Genomic DNA, 22,071 nt, shown 5'->3' with positions numbered 1-22,071 from the left:
AGAGGATCTAGGGTGCCTGAGTGGTTCAGTCAGTTAAGTGTCTGCCTTCCACTCAGGTCTTGAACCTGGAGTCCCAGGAATTTGCTTCTCCATCTCCCCTCACCTCTCTTTATGTCTCTCTCTCTCTCTCTCTCTCTCAAATAAATAAATAAAATGTTAAGAAATATATAATAAAAAAATAATGGCAGGGTCTGGGGCTAGGGCTGGCAAAAGAGAGAGAGAGACAGTCTTCTGCAAGAAAATGTAATGAGAGTAGTCCAGATGGAATCTCTAAGTGAAGATATTGGTAAACTTAAAAGACAGAATTATAAATGAGCACATTCCCTCCTCACCCAGGCACAAAGAGGCCTGCTGATTGGCCTCCTCTCTGTTATTTCCCAGAGGAATACCAAACATGCAGTGTGTGTGGAGACTCAAAATAATGTCATAAAGCTAATCACGCCCTGATGCACCCTTTGCCCCATCAATATTCTGTCCTGCCTTCACGTTCCCAAGGAAGCACAAGAAAACCGGGCTCAGGCAAGTTCCTTAGCCTCCCTGAGCTTTGACGATATTCTTCTGTACGACCAGGATGATGTTAGCTACCTTTCAAGGTGGTTTGAGATTTAAATGAGAAAATGCACCGAAGTATCCTGTGGCCCTGGTGAATGGTAGGGACTCAGAAATCTTTAGCTGCCTCTTCCTCACTTCCTGGACATTTCTAGGTCACTGGCTATTCCCAAAAATAAGAATTCAAGCTCAGCACAGACCTCCTACCCAACTTTACATTCTCAGTCTTTTTTTAACTTTTTAAAAAACCACAGCAGTCACTTTACTTTTAGCTTTGCGCTTTACAAAACCAAAAGGGAGAAGCCCTTGAGGGAGAGAGGAGTGGGGGTGGGGGATAGTGAAGAGGGGGAAGCCCAGTGTGGGCCCCAGCCCAGCCCAGCAGGGCCTCCCATGTCCTGGCTGTACAGAGCTAGGCCAAAAGACCTCAGGGAACGGCCACAGTCCTCTAGAGACTGTCACGATTTGACATTTAACAGGCACCCACAGGCCTGAGGTTCAGGCAGCCCAAAGAAGGAAGTGGGCTTCCCACCCCTCCTTCCCCCAGGCCAGGGGAAGGCGGCTTGCGACAGGGGTGACGGCTACCCATCCAGCAGCTTTAGGATGCTCTCACGCTCCTTCCGAGTCTTCCAGGCCTGGTCCTTCTCCTTCTTGGTTGGGGTCCGCTTCTTCTGCTGGGCAGCTATGATCTTCCGGAAGGCGTCCATGACCTTGCTGTCTGCCATGCGGACCCTCTGCCTCAGCTCCTGCCGGCTTACCTCCCTTTGCCCAGCCTCAGCATGTCGTGCTTCTCCGCACAGTTATGGGCACTGAGTGCCTTCAGCTCGGCCTGCCGTTTGTGCAGCTCGGCAAGGATGTCATCTTCTGAGTCCTCTGCAGGGCGGTCCTCAGACTCCAGCAGGCCCTGGGCAATCAGCTCCTCCTTGATGCAGCTCTCCAGGGACTTGGTATGTGGCACACTGAAGGGCTTGTTCTGATTGTGGGGAGAGGTGCTTGCCCCATCGTCCCCTGATTCCTTCCCAGACATGTCAGGAATAGGAGAGTCCTCCATAGGGGAAGTGATATTTTCCTTTACTAGGGCCTGTAGGAGGCGCTGCATCAGAGCACCAAAGGGGCACCCATCTTCAGGCTGCTCATGCTGGGCCTCAGACTTCTTCAGCAGGGCATCCACATCTTTAGTGTGCAGTTGGCTCAGCGGCCCCATAAGGCCTTTTTTCTTGTCAGTCACGGCTGCTGCCCAGGCCCCATCCTTCTGTTCCTCCAGCAGGTCCTGCTGCGCCCAGCGTTGGGAGTAGTGCTTCCTCAGGGGTGGGAGCTTGTAATGTTCAGCCTCATCTTCTGGGGGTTTCAGTAGTTTCTCTAGTGTGCATACTTTCTCACTGGTGATATCAGCACAGTAGGGCTCTCCAGAAGCCCAGAACCTGATCATTCTTGGGGGTCCGTGGCACATTGTGGGACCCAGGAAATTTAACAAAAATCCCCTACCCCTGGACAAGCAGAGCAGGACTAACTCCGTTTTGTGCTACACCCGCCATCTCCTTTATGACCCCCACATGACCTGCTTATTGCTTAAGGCGCTGCCCCACCCTAGTGAAGCCGCTGGGCACACCCTTACCAGAAATCGGCTCATAACAATGTAACCCCGCCTTGTGCCCGCCAAAACTGCACGTCAATTCTGACCAAAGTCATAGGCCAGTTCAAATAGATACTATAGGGTAAAATGTTATTCAATTGGCCACCTGCGTGTGGACCGACATGACTGTGTAACTTTCTGCATAAGTTACAATCCCATTGGCCACTGGCTCCTATAAAGCTGCTACGCCTCTTAGCCTTGGGGTCCAAGTCCCTGCTCCGCTGTGTCGGGTATACTTGGACGCAAGCTCGAGCTTGTAAATAAACCCTCGTGTGTTTGCATCGATGTCGGCTCCTTGGTGGTTTCTCGGATTCGTAATCTTGGGCACAACAACGTCAGTTGGGTCATCAGTGAATTCATATTCCTGGATCTTGGGTTGAAGGGTTTTGGATTTGGGCCACCTGGGACCAGGGCCCGGCCCATGTCCCACCTTCGCTTCCAGTTTCTGCTTCTTCATCTTTTCATGTTTGGGGGGAGCTCCGAGCTCATGGTCTCCACCCAGCTTCAGGAATCATCGATCACCTTTCTTATCCTGCTAGTCAGTGAGGATCTGGGTTTCAGCCTCGAGAACCTGCAGCCGCTGGATGGCAGAGGAAAGCAGGGTCTCAAGCTCCAGCTGCAGAGTGTCCAGCTCTTCAATGCTGATGCCATCATCCTCAGAGTGGGCTAGCACAGCCTTGTAGTGTGGATGGACCTTCAGGTGGTCCACAGCCTTAAAGTCATGGAACTGCAAGGGGAAGTCCTTCAGTTCACTCATGGCCCAGGATATGGGACCCTGTGGAACTCTGGGGATGTTCTGAGGATTATGAAAGGATGCTTGTCAAGAGCCCAGTTCAGTGCCTGGCACTGAAGTGCACCTGTTTAATGACTGGCCCCGCCTGTGGGTCACCCCAGTGACTTGCCTTCAGGGTCCCCTTCTTCTAGGGCCTCAGTCTTTCTAAAAGGCTGCATCAAAATTAGCCAAATGTCTGCCTTATAAAACCCAAGCCTGGATCAGGCCACCCCATCTGCCATCCCTGCTCTTTTCCCCCAGGAAAAGAGAGAGCTCTGCTGGACTGAACCACACCAGCAAGTCATTTGGTGCTGCAAGATCTACAAATGATTCCCCAACCTGGGACCACCCTTTGGTCTGTCAGCCTCCACAGTCTTTCAACCCCTTAGTCTCTGCCTCACCGCCAGCCTCTCTCCATCACAGAGCACCTCTTCTCTGAGTCACTAAGAAAACAGATACTGCCTACAAGTTAATTGGCATCTGGACTCCACTTTTATCTCTTTGCAACCAGATTTGGCAGAAGAGGAGTCCTGCTTCTTATCCAAACTTGATCATCCCCCTGTACGTGGATCCCATCCATTTCAAACCTGAGGACCATATCCCATCTTTTATCCTCTTTTTCTCTTGTTTCAAACACTCCCTTTCTACTAACTCCTTCTCATCAGCATTTTAAACATGTTCAAATAGCCACCCTCTTTTCAAAACTGGCAATGTCATTGACATATGAAGTTATATTAGTTTCATGCATACAACAGAACAATTTGGTATTTGTGTGTATTGCAAAATGATCATCACGATGTCTAGTTAACATCTGTCACCATGCATAGTTAAAATATTTTTTTCTGGTGATGAGCACTTTTAATATCTACTCTCTTTGCAACTCTTGGATATGCAATATGGTATTATTGACTATGGTCTTCCTGTTGTACATTATGTCCCCATGACTTATTTATTTTATAACTAGAGCTTTGTACCTTTTGACACCCTTCCCCATTTCACCCAACCCTTGGCCACCAGTTCAGGCAACCACCAATCTGTTCTCTGTATCCATAAGCCTGTCTTGTTCTTTAGATCCTACATAGAAATGAAATCATACTGTATTTGTCTTGCTCTGCCTGACTTACTTCACTTTATCATAATGACTTCAAGATCCATCCATGTCTTCTTTCCTACTATCTTTAAAAAAGCAAACAAACAAACCTTCACAGTTGATGCTTTGTTCCACTCTAGCCCCTACCTTTTCTTTACAGCTAAGCCTCCTGAAAGAAGCTTCATTTCGTCCCTCAGCCAATTTCTCTTCTGCTCCCAATATTCCACTTTCCAAAGTCACCAATGGCTTCCTTGTGTTTGATCCAAAAGACAATTGTATTTACTTATTCTTTCTCTGCTTGTGATAAAGAAAAGGAATAGGAAAGTAGATACTATTCTTATCCTTATTTTATGGATGAAGAAATGAAGGCTAGCAAGTTTAAGAAATTTCCTAGAGCCCTGGAGGTATCCAAGGCACCACTGGGATTTTTTTAAAGAATTTATTTATTTATTCATAAGAGACACAGAGAGAAAGGCAGAAACATAGGCAGAGGGAGTAGCAGGCTCTCCACAGGGAACCTGATGCGGGACTCCATCCCAGGACCCCAGGATCATGCCCTGAGCAGTAGGCAGGAGTTCCCGCCACTGGGATTTGAACCTAGGTCTGTTGCCTGGCTTTCCAACATCTCTTGCATTAGTATTGTCTGTCTCATTTGCAGGTTTCTTTTCATCATTGGAGTATCCCTGACCTCAATCCTCACCTTGTATCTGTCTATACTCAGTCCCTGGGTGATCTCTTCTAATTGCATGACTTTGAATATTATAAAGGGATGGCCAACAATTCTTCCCATTATGGTATGTACATGTCATTCCTCCTATGAGGAGGTGGTGTCTATTTCTCCTCCTTGAATATGGGCTGACCCTGGAACTTGCTTTGACTGGTAGAATGGGGTGAAATGTGTCTTGCACATCTAAACCCACACTAGTATCTGCTTCTTGAAAGACCCAAACTGATCCACCTATCATGTGCTCCATTGAAGGGTCATGGAGATACTGCTAGGATCACTGGACCAACAGAGGCTTGGAAGTTGGACAAAGCCACTGAAGGCAGGAACCACTTGCATGCAGTGTATATCAGTCCAGAAAGACCAGACCAGCCATCCTGCAGCAAAGACAAGCAGAGACAAGCAGAGTGTGATCCCATTTTCAATTGGTTATCCAAATTCTACTTTCTAGGAGCATCTGTAAACTTTTCCCTATATCACCTACATTCCATTGAGGTGGAGAGCTCCTGAACAAGATTAGACCAACTACAGTAAATAAAGAGGCCTTATTTTTTATACATGTTTATGTAGTATAATGATTATTCACATACGGAAAAGAGGACATGAAATAATTACTTTTCATGAAACCATCCAAACCTCTTTATGGTTTTTGGTCTTTCAAGCCAGTGAATTGAAATAAATGAGTTGAAAGATCTGGCTTTAGTCTTATCTTGGCTTTTCACTAGCTTTGAGTGCCTGGAAAACTTGCTGGCCTCAAGCTTATTTCCTCATCCTCATCCATAAAATAGCATCATCTATTTCCCTGTGCACATCACATGATTATGGTGAGGACAAATCATGTATTTCAGCAGCCATATGTAAATTTATTTTGTTAATTTTATAAAATATTATGCAAGTTTGAGGTTATTTTTAAAAATCCATTATAGCTTGAAAATGTTGATCCACTCTTCAGACTGCTTTTTTTTATCCTGAGTCTACCTTTTATATAATGATGCCCTCTGCTGTTCTCTTATATATCTTTTCTTTTTCTTTTATTTTATTTTAAAAGATTTTATTTATTTATTCATGAGAGAGACACAGAGAGAGAGAGGCAGAGACACAGGCAGAGGGAGAAGCAGGCTCCACGCAGAGAGCCTGATGTGGGACTAGATGCAGGGTCTCCAGGATCATGCCCTGGGCTGCAGGCGGCGCTAAACCACTGCGCCACCAGGGCTGCCCTATCTTTTCTTTTTAATTGAAGTATAATTGACATATAACATTATGTTAGTTTCAAGTGTGCTTTGATACTTGTATACACTATGAAATGGTCACCAGAAGTCTGGTTTCCCCCTGTCACCATATAAATTCACTATTTATGCAAAACAATATTATTACTATAGTCACCATGCTGTACATTACATCCCCAATGACTTACTTGTTTTATGACTGAACGTTTGTACCTCTTGATCCCCTGTTCCCACTACTACCACCCCCAAGCCCCTCACTCTGGCGAAGATCAGTTTGTTTTCTGCATCTATGGGTTTTGTTTTGTTTGTTCATTTTGTGTTAATTAGCACAAATTGTGAATTAGTGCTTTCTTTTAGATTTCATATATAAGTGAAATTGTGTGGTATTTGTCGTTCTCTGCCTGACTTATTTCACTTAGCATGATACCCTCTAGGTTCATCCATGTTGTCTCAAATTGCAAAGTTTCATTCTCTTTTATAGCTGAGTAGTATTTCAACTGCGTGGGACACACACATCTTTGTCCTTTCATCCATCTGTGGATATTTTGGTTACTTCCATATCTTGGCTGTTTTAAATAATGCTGCAATGAACATAGGGTGTAGATATCGCTTTGAATTAGTGTTTTCTTTTTCTTCACATATATATCCAGAAGTAGAATTTCTGGATCATATAGTACTACTATTTTTAGTTTTTTGAGGAACCTCCATACTGTTTTCCACAGTGGCTGCACCAGTTTGCATTCCCACCAACAGTACACAAGGGATCCTCTCCATCTGTCCCTCCCCCATCTCGTTCTTTCTCTAAAAATAAATAAATAAATCTTTAAAAAGTGTTAAAAAGAATAGAAGAGCTATTGGTGCATGGCATCTACCCAGTCACCCAAGACAGAAACTCAAAGTCAGTTTTAATTCTGACTCAAAGTCAGTTTTAATTCTCTCCTTTATTCACTACATAAAATATGTCATGTGGTCTCATGGGGTCTACTTTCTTAATCTATCTCATTGTCTTCTCCATTTGGACTGCCCTCATTTATGCCTCCTGTCTTTTTTAGCCTGTGTTATTTCAATAGCCTCGTAAGTGTTTTAATACGCTCCAGGTTTGCTTACCTGTCCTTCCTTCAATCACTGGAATAAAATTCTTTGTTAAATGCTGACATATCCCAGACAGTATGCTAGCTATGGAGAATTAAAAGAGAAGCAGACATAGTCTATGCATTATAAGGACTCAAAACCTAGTAGAAAGAGACGAATCTGTAAACAAATGAGGAATTCTGGTTCCTCCAAAATATCACAAAAGCAATCTGTTGATGAGACAAAGATGAGTTTATTCTCTCCACAGTAAAGGGGAGAACTAGCTCAGAGACTTCATAGCATCTGTAAGCAGTGAAGATGAAGTCAGGATATTTATGAGATTTTGAAGCCTTGTTAACGGTAGATCGTTCAATGGAGAAGGGACTTGGTTATGATTGGATAAGAATCATGGTAAAAGAGTTTAAGATTGGTGGACCTTGCAGGTGAGGATTTTGAGGAGGGGGTTCAAAGAGTCTTTGGGTATAAACTCTTGGTTGGTGTTTTCTATTGATGAGTATATGGTTTTCTCAGTAAGTTCCTGAAATGCACAATAAGGTTTATTTGCAACTTTTGTCTTTCCAGGCAAGAATTTCCTGGAACGGTGATGATGTACATAACAAAGAGTGTGGTGGTAGAGGGGTTCACTTCTCAAAAGGAAAAGCATAATAGACACATGTGCGAGGTACTGTGAGAAATGAAGGAGGATTCAGTGATCCCTGGAGTCAGAATAGGCAGGAATCAAATAAAGTGTTATGAACTTGAACGGTCTCTTAAAAGATGAATATTCCATGGATATACCACATTTTGTTACTCATTTATCAGTTGATAGACTTTTGGGTTGTTTCTACTTTTTTGGCTATTATGAATAACACTGCTATGAACATTCTTGTACACATATTTTTTTTGTGAACATACATTTTAATTTCTCTTGGGCCTATACCCAGGAGTGGAATTGTTAGATCATATGGAAATTCTATGTTTAACTTTTTGAGGACTTGCCATACTATTTTCCAAAGAGGCCACACCATTTTATATTTCTATCATCTTGCCAGCACTTGCTATTTTTCTTAATTATAGCCATCCTAGTGGTGTAAAGTGGTATCTCATTGTAACTTTGATTTGCATTTCCCTAATAAAGTAGTGATGTTGAGCACTTTTTCATGTTCTTGTTAGCCATTTCTAGATCTTCTTTGGGGAAATGTCTTTTCAAATCCTTTGCTTGTTGGATTTTTATTTAGGTTATTTGTCTTTCAATTGTTGAATTGTAAAAGATAATTACTCAGGATAAAAGTCCTTGGTCAGATATATGATTTGCAAATATTGTCTACAATACTGTGGATTGTTTTTTTCCCTTTTTTTGTTGGTATCTTCTGAAGCACAGAAGTTTTACATTTTTTGTTGATATGAAAGTCACAGAACATAAAATTGACCGTTTTAAAGTGAACAACTCAAGGCCTTTTGGTACATTTAATTTCTTTTTTTAAAAAGACTTTATTTGCCCTCCCTGCTCCCCCCCACACACACACAGACCACGGAGCAGCACTGTGTCAGAAAAGGAGCTCAACTCCAACCAAGACGGGGCCGACAAGACCTCAGAAAAAGCAATTGAACATATTGATGAAGTACAAAAGGAAATAGACAGACTTAATAAACAAGCCAGTGAGGAGATTTTGAAAGTAGAACAGAAATATAACAAACTCCGCCAACCATTTTTTCAGAAGAGGTCGAAATTGATCGCCAAAATCCCCAATTTTTGGGTAACAACATTTGTCAACCATCCACAAGTGTCTGCACTGCTTGGGGAGGAGGATGAAGAGGCGCTGCATTATTTGACAAGAGTCGAAGTGACAGAATTTGAAGATTTTAAATCGGTTACAGAATAGATTTCTATTTTGATGAAAACCCTTACTTCGAAAATAAAGTTCTCTCCAAAAAATTTCATCTGAATGAGAGTGGTGATCCATCGTCAAAGTCCACTGAAATCAAATGGAAATCTGGAAAGGATTTGATGAAACGTTCAAGTGAAACGCAGAATAAAGCCAGCAGGAAGAGACAGCAGGAGGAACCAGAGAGCTTCTTCACCTGGTTTACTGACCATTCTGATGCAGGTGCAGATGAGTTAGGAGAGGTCATCAAAGATGATATTTGGCCAAATCCATTACAGTACTACCTGGTTCCTGATATGGATGATGAAGAAGGAGAAGGAGAAGAAGATGATGATGATGATGAAGAAGAAGAAGAAGGATTGGAAGATATTGATGAAGAAGGAGATGAGGATGAAGGTGAAGAAGATGAAGATGATGATGAGGGGGAGGAAGGAGAGGAGGATGAAGGAGAAGATGACTAATTTGGAACACTGATGGATTCCAACCTTCCTTTTTTAATTTTCTCCAGTCCCTGGTAGCAAGTTGCGTCTCTTCCCCCCCCCCCCCCCCCCCGGCTCTTGTGCTCATTCACCCTGTTTTTTGAAGTCTCTTTTCTCTCCCTTTATACCATTGTTCTCAACTTATTTTGGGGGGAAATACTTTGAGCAGAATACAGCGGGAAAAGAATCTCTACCCCTTTCTGTTCCAAATTCATTTTTATTCCTTCCTGTCTCAACAAAAACTTTATGGAATCAACACCACTGTGCTCTGTGGGAAAAAAGAAGAACCTTCTGCTCCCTTAGCTCTGCTGGAAGCTGAAGTGTGCTAGGCCCCTGTGTAGTAGTGCATAGAATTCTGGCTTTTTTCCTCCTTTCTCTGTATATTGGGCTCAGAGATTACACTGTGTCTCTATGTGAATATGGACAGTTAGCATTTACCAACATGTACCTGTCTACTTTCTCTTGTTTAAAAAAAGAAAAAAAAACTTTAAAAAATGGGGTTATAGAAGGTCAGCAAAGGGTGGGTTTGAGATGTTCGGGTGGGTTAAGTGGGCATTTTGACAACATGGCTTCTCCTTTGGCATGTTTAATTGTGATGTTTAACGGACATCCTTGCAGTTTAAGATGACACTTTTATTTTTTTTTTTTTATTTTTTATTTTTTATTTTTTAATTTTTTTTTTTTTAATTTTTATTTACCTATGATAGTCACAGAGAGATAGAGAGAGAGGCAGAGACACAGGCAGAGGGAGAAGCAGGCTCCATGCACCGGGAGCCCGACGTGGGATTCGATCCCGGGTCTCCAGGATCGCGCCCTGGGCCAAAGGCAGGCGCCAAACCGCTGCGCCACCCAGGGATCCCTAAGATGACACTTTTAAAATAAAACTCTCCTAATGATGACTTGAGCCCTGCCACTAGATGGGAGAATCAGCAGAACCTGTAGGATCTTATTTGGAATTGACATTCTCTATTGTAATTTTGTTCCTGTTTATTTTTAAATTTTCTTTTTGTTTCACTGGAAAGGAAAGATGCTCAGTTTTAAACGTTAAAAGTGTACAAGTTGCTTTGTTACAATAAAACTAAATGTGTACACACAAAAAAATAAAAGATTTTATTTATTTATTCATGAGAGAGAGAGAGAGAGAGAGAGAGAGAGAGAGAGAGGCAGAGACACAGGCAGAGGGAGAAGCAGGCTCCATGCAGGGAGCCTGATGCAGGACTCAATCCCAGGACTCCAGGATCACACCCTAGGCCGAAGGCAGGTGCCAAACTGTTAAGCCACCCAGGGATCCCAAGTACATTTAATTTCTTTTCTTGACTAATTGGCTGGACTTGAACTGCTAGTATATTCAACATTTTAAATAGCAGTAGTGAAAACAGTCATCTTGTTCCTAATCTTAGGGGAATACTTTCAGTCTTTTCATGGTTATGCTATTAGCTGTAGGCTTTTTATAAATGCCCATTATCATGCTAAGAAAGTTACCTTATGGGATCCCTGGGTGGCGCAGCGGTTTGGCTCCTGCCTTTGGCCCAGGGCGCAATCCTGGAGACTCGGGATTGAATCCCACGTCGGGCTCCCGGTGCATGGGGCCTGCTTCTCCCTCTGCCTGTGTCTCTGCCTCTCTCTCTCTCTCTCTGTGACTATCATAAAAAAAAAAATTAGAAAGTCACCTTATATTCTTATTTTATTGAAAATTTCAATCAAGAAAAGGTGGTTGGATTCTATTAGTTGCTTTTTCTGCCTTAATTAAATTCATCATGTGATTTTATTTCTTCTTTCTGTTATTGTGATGTACTACATTGATTAACGTTCTTATGCTAAACAACACTTTTTTCCTGGGATGTATCCTACTTGCTCTGGTCCTCTTAATATGCTGATAGATTCAGTTTGCTAGTATTTTGTCAAGAATGTTTGAATCTATATTCCTATAGGGTATTTGTCTGTAGTTTTCTTGTGATACCTTTGTGTGACTTTAGTATGGGGGAAAGTTGTCCTATAGAATAAGAGTATGTTCCCTCCTATTTCTGGGGAGAGTTTGAGAAGGATTGGTGTTTCTTTTTCTTTTTTTTTTTTTAAGATTTTATTTATTTATTCATGATAGTCACAGAGAGAGAGAGAGAGAGAGAGAGAGAGAGAGAGGCAGAGACACAGGCAGAGGGAGAAGCAGGCTCCATGCAGGGAGCCCGACGTGGGATTCGATCCTGAGTCTCCAGGATCGTGCCCCGGGCCAAAGGCAGGCACTAAACCGCTGCGCCACCCAGGGATCCCGGTGTTTATTTTTCTTTAAATGTTTGGTAGAGTGGTGACTGCGTGACTGAGTTGGTTGAACGTCTGCCTTCAGCTCAGGTAATGATCTCAGGGTCCTGGGATCTCGCCCCACATTGGGCTCCCTGCTCAGTGGGGAGTCTGCTTCTCTGTCTCCCTCAGTCTCCTCCCCCCTGCTCATGCTTACGCTCTCTCTCTCAAATAAATGAACAGAATATTTAAAAGAAGTACACATGTGGCAGAATTCACCAATGAAGGCATCTGGTCCCAGACTTTTCTTTGTTGATAGATATTTTTTCATTACTGATTCAATCTTTCTGTTATAAATATGTTCAGATTTTCCATTTATTCTTGAGTCAGTTTTGGTAATTTGTGTATTTCTAGGAATTCATCCATTTGATCTAAGTTATCTGATTTGTTGGTGTACAAAACCTTTAAATATTTATGATGTTCAATTTTTCTGTTTTTTCTTTTGTTACTTATGCTTTTATCATATTTACAGAACTTTTGCCTAATTCAAGACAATGAAGATTTGCTCCAATGTTTTCTTCTAAGACTTTTATAGTTTCAGCTCCTACATTTAAATCTCTGATCAATGTTAATTTTTGTATATCATATGAGATAAACATTAAGGCTTATTTATTTCTGCTTGTGGATATCCAATCGTTATGGCACCATTTTTGTTTTTTTTAATAAATTTATTTTTTATTGGTGTTCAGTTTACCAACATACAGAATAACACCCAGTGCTCATCCCGTCAAGTGCCCCCCTCAGTGCCTGCCACCCACTCATCCCCACCCCCCGCCCTCCTCCCCTTCCACCACCCCTAGTTCGTTTCCCAGAGTTAGGAGTCTTTATGTTCTGTCTCCCTTTCTGATATTTCCCACATGTTTCTTCTCCCTTCCCTTATATTCCCTTTCACTATTACTTATATTCCCCAAATGAATGAGAACATATAATTTTTTTTTAATTTTTTTAAATTTTATTTTATTTATTTATTTATGATAGGCACACAGTGAGAGAGAGAGAGAGAGGCAGAGACATAGGCAGAGGGAGAAGCAGGCTCCATGCACCGGGAGCCTGACGTGGGATTCGATTCCCAGTCTCCAGGATCGCGCCCTGGGCCAAAGGCAGGCGCCAAACCGCTGCGCCACCCAGGGATCCCGAGAACATATAATGTTTGTCCTTCTCCGATTGACTGATTTCACTCAGCATAATACCCTCCAGTTCCATCCACGTTGAAGCAAATGGTGGGTATTTGTCGCTTCTAAAGGCTGAGTAATATTCCATTGTATACATAAACCACATCTTCTTTATCCATTCGTCTTTTGATGGACACCGAGGCTCCTTCCACAGTTTGGCTATTGTGGACATTGCTGCTAGAAACATTGGGGTGCAGGTGTTCCCGCGTTTCATTGCATCTGCATCTTTGGGGTAAATCCCCAACAGTGCAATTGCTGGGTCGTAGGGCAGGTCTATTTTTAACTCTTTGAGGAACCTCCACACAGTTTTCCAGAGTGGCTGCACCAGTTCACATTCCCACCAACAGTGTAAGAGGGTTCCCTTTTCTCTGCATCCTCTCCAACATTTGTGGCTTCCTGCCTTGTTAATTTTCCCCATTCTCACTGGTGTGAGGTGGTATCTCATTGTGGTTTTGATTTGTATTTCCCTGATGGCAAGTGATGCAGAGCATTTTCTCATGTGCATGTTGGCCATGTCTATGTCTTCCTCTGTGAGATTTCTCTTCATGTCTTTGTTATGGCACCATTTTTGAAACAAATAGGACTTTGTAGCCCATTGGCCTTGGGTCCACCGGTCCCCCAAACTCAACGTAGACTTTAGCATCAGAGTAGGGATGTTGCAGGGAGTTTTAATTTGGTGTCAGTTTGGAGGAGAGGGGAGTACAAGCTTCTGAGAAGAGCCCAACCCATAAGGCGGCTGAGAACAAGGAAAGACATATTGACATCTTCCTCAGGCCTAGGCCCTAACCCGGGACAGAAGGCTGGCACTTGTCTAACACTTATCTAACGTGCATCGGGCCTGAGGCTGAGGCCTTGGCTGCTTGTGGCCCCAAGCATAAATCTTTTTCTTCTTTCTCTTTTCATTCTCTCAAGATTCTACCCTCTGCTCCCCAAAGTAGCTCCAAGTAACCTGAGAGATCAACTAAGATTCCTTTGGTGGTGGTAGTGGTGATGGTGTTGGTGGTAACAGTAAGAGGAGGAGAAGGAGTAGCAGCCGCCACAACAGCATTAGCAGCCATAAGAAGAAGAGATGGGGGAAAGTAAAGAAGATGGACTTGGCAGGGTATGAGAGGAATCCAGAAGCTAAAGTACCTAGGAATGAACAAGCAGGGCATCCCAAAACCCAGCAATAAAGCTTTAGCTTTTGCAGAAAGAGAAGGCAGAACGTCAGTAGCTTGACAGCTGTCCACAACAACATACAGGCTGGAGAAGAGGCAGAGGGATGGGCCAGGGAAGAGAGAGCACTCAGATGCATTAATAGAAAGGGCACATTTTTAAAAGCCAACTCTCAGCTCACTGTAAAGGACATTTAAGAAGTCTGAACATAGATAAAAGACATTGTTCACGTGCTCCTGGGCCTAATCTTGATCGCTTGGACCTACTAGAAGACCAAAGCCATTCTGATACTCTCAATTCGGTATAAAGGCTGAAGAGTGTAATTTGCCCTTGCCCAGATAATGTGCAATTAATTAGGCACTGTGACAGGCCAGTGGAGAAAGACAATTGGGCGAAGACAGTGCATGTCCGTTGCACTATTGAAATTGTACTCTAGGGGGCAGTATGGTAGAGTCAAAAGAGCCCAAGTTTTGTGGCCAGACAGACAAGGGTCCAAATCTTGGCTCTGCCACTTTATTCCTTTGTGTGCCTTTGGACAAGTTACCTAACCTTTCTGAGCCTTGATTTTTCTCTCTCCAAAATGCACAATTGTATATATATACCTTCTGGAGTTTTGTGATGAAGTGAGAGAATGTTGGCAAAGCACCTAGAGCAGTGTCTGGTATGGGTACTACAGGGAGCCCTGTTTGGGCCACTTCCTTCCCCCAGTCTCTTCTCACTGCATTCCAGGCGCAAACTGTCGCCCTCTGCTGCTTCTAAATATTTCAACCCAATAATCCGATTTCTGATATTCGATCACGGGGAAATCCCCTAAGGAACAGAAAACATTTTGTGGTCAAGGATTTTCATTGTGTTTGTTAATAGTAAAAACTGACAAACGAACAAACAAAACCCTGAATACCCCAAATGTCTAACAATAAAGGAATGCTATTATTAAAAATGACATCCATGAAGACTTTAAAAATTTTTTTTTTTAATTTATGATAGTCACAGAGAGAGAGAGAGAGAGAGAGGCAGAGACACAGGCAGAGGGAGAAGCAGGCTCCATGCACCAGGAGCCCGACGTGGGATTCGATCCCGGGTCTCCAGGATCGCGCCCTGGGCCAAAGGCAGGCGCCAAACCGCTGCGCCACCCAGGGATCCCATGAAGACTTTTTTTTTGAAGATTTTCAATAACATAGTGAAATGCTTACATTATAGCATGAAGGGAACAAAACCCACAGATACAATCATATACACAAATATATTATCTTGAACCCATGAAACAACACTGAAATCAAATACTTAAAAATATTAATGATGGTTGCCTTGAGATGGAGGGTTGTGGAGGGTTATGAGTAACTTAAAAAAAAAAAAACTGTTCTGCCTTGCCCATAAGGTTGTTTTCCTCTTGAAAAACATAAAATTGATCATTACAGAATAATTTTTAAAAGGCTCTCGAGGAATGCTCCACAGCAATGAGAATGATCCACAACTACGTGTGACAATATGGATGAATTTCATGAGCATATTTTTGAGCAAAACAAGTCAGCTGCAAAAGAGTATGCAGCGCATAATTTGCTTTACATAAAGGACAAAATCAAGCAAAACTAATCTATGCCAGTAGTAATCGGGGTAATGGTAACCCTTGAAATAAGAGCAGAGAGTAATTTGCACATGGCCCCTTTTGCTTGAACAGTACATTTGTGAAATCCATTGTCTGTGGGGAGGGAAATGACTGGAAAGAGGGCTTCTGGGATCTGGTGATGTTCTGTTTCATGATCTGGGTGCTAGGTGGGCTCAGTTTGTGAAAATTCACCACCCTTATGAATAGTGTTATACTTTAATAAAGAATATAAAAGGATGGTAAAAGGATGGATGGACAGGTAGGTAGGTAGGTAGAAAATGTACTGAGTGAATGATGATCATCATTGGTGAAGGAGAAAGTCAGCTTTAGGACAAAAAGAAAATCCCAATTTGGCCACAAGATGGCGTCATTAGTTGCTTGGAAATCAAATTCCAAGGTGCCCTTCAGCACAATTTAAAAACCAAATATTTGGTGTATTGTCTTAAAAGAAAAAAAGTTAGAGATTTTACAGTCTGGCTTCCTCTAATTTTCCAGATAAAAGAAATAAGGACGTAGAAGGATGACTTGTTCAAGATTACAGTGCTGGTCAGAAGACCTAGGCTGAAAACCCAGGTTTCTGGGCTAGCAGCTTACTCTGCCACACTCAAAAACTCCTATTTTCAGCTCTGTTTCCTTCCCACCATTGTCTGGAACAAGAAATTTATCGAAAAGATGGGCCCTTCTTTTTATAACTCCAGAAAACAGAAGTTTCAAAAGGAATAGCAAATTCATGACTAGAATTGGCAGTATTGACAGGCTGCAGTGTGAAATTTCCATATATGGACATTTAGAAACATCATATGGCTGATCCTGCCTGAGCTGGCTTAGGTTTCTACTTCCTTAGATGTGAAGGATAGAAGGATAGACTGGATACTCTGATTTTTTCCCCCTCTCTGCCTCTCTTTGTTTCTTTCAGTGGACCCCCACTCCTTCCTTCCTTCTTCCTTCCTTCCTGGTCTCCTATCTTTATTTAAACCACAGGAGCCACTGATGCCTCTCAGAACCAAAAGCTCAGAAGCAAATGCTATGGCTTTATTAAACAGACCAGACCTTGGCTCTCTGCATTGCAATTCATTTGTCATTGTTGTTGAGGACTTGCAGGAGAAAACCCATGTGGCAAATTAAAGTGTCATGCTAAGACAAAAGATCTCTGTCCTTGCATCCTGGACCTATGAAGAGGCCCCCTTAATGGATGAGGACAAGCCCATCCAGCAGAGGAAGAAGACCATCAGCAGGCTCCAAGGTGTGCACAGCAACCTTTTTTGATAACCTCTAATTAAAAGGTGAGCTCTTGGGATGCCTGGGTGGCTCAGTGGTTGAACCGTCTGCCTTCAGCTCAGGGCATGATCCTGGGGTCTGGGGATCGAGTCCTGCATCAAGCTCCCTGTGAGGAGACTGCTTCTCCCTCTACCTATGTCTCTGCCTCTCTCTCTGTGTCTCTCATGAATAAATAAATAAAATCTTAAAAAATTTTTTAAGGTGGGCTCTTTATATGGGGACCATATGAATTGGCACAAGGTGGGGGTGATTTGTCCCCTAGGGAACATGTCGCCATGTCTGGACACATTTTTGGTTGTCACAACTGGGAACAGGAAGAAGGTGCTGCTGGAATCGCATGGGTAGAGGCCAGTGATGCTGCTAAACATCCTATAATGCACAAGACAGCCCCCTCCCCACTGCCAACAAAGAATTATCCAGCTCCAAATGTCAATAATGCTGAGGTTAAGAAACCCTGGTCTAGGGGAGCCATGGGTGGCTCAGTCAGTTAAGTGTCTGACTCCTGATTTTGCCCCAGGTCATGATCTTGGGGTTGTGAGATTGAGCCCCACATAGGGCTCATGTGCTGGGTGTGGAGCCTGCTTGAGATTATCTCTCTCCCTCTCCCTCTGTTCTTCCCCCACTTCTCTGAAAAGAAAAGAAAAGAAAAGAAAAAAGAAAAAAGAAAAGAAAACCTGCTCTCTGGAGTGCCTGGCTGGCTCAGTCAGTAAAGCATGACATTCTTGATCTTAGGGTCCTGAGTTCGAAGCCCCATGTTGAGAGTAGAGCTTACTCTAAAAATTAAATTAAATGTAAATAAAGATTAGCTAGACCTAAAAAAAAAAAAAAAAAAAGGAAACCCTGCTCAATATAAAATTAGATCCTAGTGAAATAGTGTGGTACCTTAGAAGGTCTTTCTGTTTTCTTATGCAACCTAGATACAAAAGAGTGAGGAAGAGAATGAGAAAAAAATAAATAAAAGAAGCAGTATCTAACTCCAGTATCTGTCTCCTAAAGATGAACAATGCAGTTGGATTAGGGCCACTCCACATTTTATTATTTATTTTTCTTTTTAATTTCTTCCTAAGCCAGAAGCATTCAAGTCAGTTCTTGAAACACTAAGTGCCTGCTTGCACAAGGAAGGCCTAACAGTGGCTCACCACAGGGACTCCAGAAGGTCTAAGTTATATAGTGGGGAAGTCAACCTTAGCCTGATACTTCCTCTCCTCTGTTCTCTTTCTAAAATGTTGACAGAGGAATTAGAATCTAAATCTCCTCAAAAGAACTACTAAACATTTTCCAGCATCACTCCTATCTCATCTATTACCTGAAGTCATTCCTGACCCCCCTGACAAAACAGGCTTGTCACCCCACTGTATGGCCCATGGGGTATAGACTCCAGCTGCCCCAGTCCTACCTCTTTCCCCTATACTTGCTTCTGGTCCCCAGCATGCACAAAAGACACAAGCAGACAAGCTTATCAGAGAGAGAAGCCTCAGGTTACCAGAATTCTTGGTGGTGGGAGAAGGCTTCTGATTTATTCACTTTTCTGGGTAAGTAAAGGATAACTGGAAAAACATTGCTTCGATCCTTGTGGCTGAAAATCTTCCTCGTATGCATGTCTTTTTTTTTTTTAAGGTTTTTATTTATTTATTCCTGAGAGACACACAGAAAGAGGCAGAGACATAGGCAGAGGGATGCAGGACTCGATCCCAGGACTCTGGGATCATGCTGTGAGCCAACGGCAGACGCTCAACCACTGAGCCACCCAGGCATCCCGTGTCTCCTTTCTGTGTTAGAAAGTAAGAGAACCTGGAGGACAAGTTTGAAGCCGATAGTTTCATGGCCTCAATCATTGTCTTGCTCACTGGTGACCACTGTCTGGGCCTGGAGATAGTAATCAGAATACAGGAACGTCAGAAGTAGTCCCGCTCCTCATTTTATAAACTAGGGAACTGAGGTCCAGAGAGAAAGGTGAACTCTTGGAGGTCATGGGGGTCACAGAGCTGGAAAGACATAGAACCAGCTTCAGTGTGAGCTTGTAGTTTCTCAGATTGGGAAGGAAAATAATCTTGTTTCAGTTGAAGTTCCTGGCTAGCATAAACAGAAGGCATAAGTTCCCCATCCTTCTTCCACTTCGTCTGTAAGTACCAGCCAGAACGCTACTGACAAAGTAAAGGATTGAAGCAATTTTCTGAATCCTTTGGACTGAAACCCCATCGCATAGCTTCAGCCTTTAAATATATGTGGTGTGGCTGTAAAGCAATGTGACCAGTTTCCACAAACCACACAAGAAAACTGGGCACACGATTATATATTCATACTGCATGCTCTGGATTTTCCATGAATACAGGGGACAGGAAACCCAGAAATAACCCCCAAACTTGTTTTGAAGCCAGTTTCTACCTCCACCTTTAACAAATCTGCAAAAAGCCACTACGGAAAAGCAAAATGCCATTCAGTCTGCCATTGCCTTTCTTCTTATCTTTTCTCTTTGTGCATGTTTCATTCATCGTCTCCTGGTGCTAATAGCAAGGCAAGTGGCAGGAAAGTCAAAAAAGAAGGGGGAATTCTAAAGAGATGGCAAATGAAAGTCTACTCGTGGAGCAAAAGACACGAAAGACAGGACGCTGGCCATGTTACTTAGAGTTCAAGAAGAGGAGGATTTATTGGCCCCTCTTCTGAATTATGCCCAATAGCCTTGCTACTTGAGGTGTAGTCCAAGGACCAAGAAGCATTGGCATCACTGAAGAGCTCATTACAGATTCGGAATCTATCTTGGGCCTCCCTGGCATATCTCACATTAGACAAGACCCCTAAGGGATTTGTGTGTGCACATTAATATTTGTGAGGCATTGATGAGAATCACCAGTGAGAATAACTCTGGATCAGAACTTGGAGAACCAGGTTTCTCTTCCTGCTTCTGCTGCTTACTGGTTTAATAAATATATCCAAATTATGTCCCCTTTCTGAGCTCCTGTTTTCTCATGGGGACAATGAGCAAAATGGACTAGAAGACCTCTTAGTGTCTTTATGCCCTCAAATTCTAGGATTCTGAGTAATCATATACACCTGACCTTGGACACATCCTCGTAGACACCTCAATGTCCTTTGGATTACCAACATTTATTTATTTATTTTTAAGAATTTAATTTTTAAATTTATTCATGAGAGGCACAGAGAGAGTCAGAGACATAGGCAGAGGGAGAAGCAGGCTCCCTGTGGGAAGCCTGATGCAGGACTTGATCCCAGGACTCTGGGATCATGCCCTGAGCCAAAGGCAGATGCTCAACCACTGAGCCATGCAGGTGCCCCCAGATTACCAAAATTTATGACTGAAAACCCAGATGGGAAGACATTGGCTTCCTTGGTCATTGCTAGCACCTCCTTTCGGTTTGTTCCCACCCTATTGGCCCTTCCAAAGATTCTGAGATGGGATGTCATGCTTATTACCATTCCCAGGTTTTTAGAGTGAGTCCACATGAAGTGACAGAAGGCAGCTGGGGTGATGATGGGAAGGAACCGACATCTGGAGCCCCTTCCAGCAGACAGAGGGAAATTATAAGGATAAGGAGACACAGGGACAGCTTCAGAAGCTGTTCCCACTCCACCTGGCACTTCTTTCTCACAAAATCACTTAAGCAGCACAAGTTTTACCTGTAGTGCTTATTTTTTTCTCCTTCTGCTTTTCCATTTCTTGGACCAGGTCAAGTTAGCCGTATCAGTACACAGTGTTTGGCCATAGCCTTGTTTTAGAAAATGGGCTAAAATGAGGCAGAAGAGAAGCATCCCCACAAAGCCAGGGTTATGTTTCATAGAAAGAGATTTGAGTGGGGTATCTTGGGTCTCTCAAACCTCAACTAACCATCTGGAGACCCTAAGTCCTCGTTCCAGTAACAATTGCCAAATAATAAACCACTCCTAACTTAGTGGCACAGCGACAATTTTATTTTGCTCACAGATTCTGTGGTTCAGGAATTCAGGCAGAGCTTGGCTGGGTGATTCTTTTGCTCCTTGTGGTATCAACTGAGGTGATTTGAGGTACTTAGGTGATGGATGGGATAGTCAGGAGGATCCAAGATGGCTTCACTTCCATGTCCATGGCCTTTGTAGGAATGGCTGGAAGATTGGATCAGCAGAGCCTATTGCTTGGAGTGCCTAACATGGCTTCTCCAGCATGGTAGTCTCAGGGTTATTGAACTTCTTTTTTTTTTAAAGGTTTGTATTTATTTATTCATCAGAGGCACAGAGAGAGAGAGATGCAGAGACATAGGCAGAGGGAGAAGCAGGCTCCCTATGGGGAGCTGGATAAGAGGACTCCATCCCGGGACCCTGAGATCATATCCTGAACCGAAGGCACATGCTCAACCACTGGGCCACCCAGGCATCCCAGTTATCGAACTTCTTATGGGGCAACTGGCTTCCCTCAGAGGGATTATCCTAAAAGAACTAGGCAGAAGCGGCATGGCTTTTTAGTATATGTGCTGCCAAAGCGAGCAGTGGCATGGCTTTTTATAACCTAATATCGAAGTCAATGTAGTGTTGCTTCTGCCGTATTGTATTGATTGAAGCAGTCACAAGGCCACCTTGATTCAAGGAGAGCCAACATAAACTCCACATCTGGTTAGGAGGAGTTTCAATGAATTTGTGGCCATTTTCAAAAATGTCTACTGCACCCAGAGGCTAAAACACCACCGACCAAACACTCTATTCAATCCTGGATTGGACCATGTATGCTGCCAAGGACTCCTTTTATCCATCCAGTGTGGGGCCCATATAAGAGGGAAAGCTCAATGGGATGCCGAGGATGCTCTCTGGCCCTTCTCTCCATGGCCCACCCCATACCTTTCTTCACTGGGTCTTGCAGCTTGGCCTAAAAAGAGGAAGTAATTGAAGACATGGGAAAAAATGTTCTTTCTTTCCCCTTCTTTTTCACTATCCCTTCCTTTTTTAGAATACCTAGATGGGATAAGCCTTCCACTTTCCATTTTCTTTCTCCTGGGCTGCCCCTTGATGCTGCTCGAATTTCCAAGAGCTGGGGAATGGTGTCTTACTGCAAGGGCCCTCTGGGATCAGAAAGAATCAAAAGAGCAAATTATGCAGAAAAAGGGCTCCCAGAGAGCCAAAAGAAAGCAAGGGTTTGTTTGCCTTAGGCCAGT

The 22,071-nt window shown here is 43.1% G+C and overlaps 2 pseudogenes; one reads left to right on the top strand and one right to left on the bottom strand.

Moving 5' to 3' along the window:
* Positions 1-1,127: 1,127 nt before the first annotated feature.
* Positions 1,128-2,936, bottom strand: LOC121483279 (annotated as a pseudogene).
* On the top strand, positions 2,464-9,424 carry LOC121483280 (annotated as a pseudogene).
* The last annotated feature ends 12,647 nt before the right edge of the window (positions 9,425-22,071 follow it).

This window comes from Vulpes lagopus, chromosome X (assembly GCF_018345385.1).
Source record: "Vulpes lagopus strain Blue_001 chromosome X, ASM1834538v1, whole genome shotgun sequence".
NCBI classification, from domain to species: Eukaryota; Metazoa; Chordata; class Mammalia; order Carnivora; family Canidae; genus Vulpes; species Vulpes lagopus.
The sequence above is the reverse complement of the archived record's forward strand: the minus strand, read 5'-3'. Positions and strand labels throughout refer to the sequence as shown.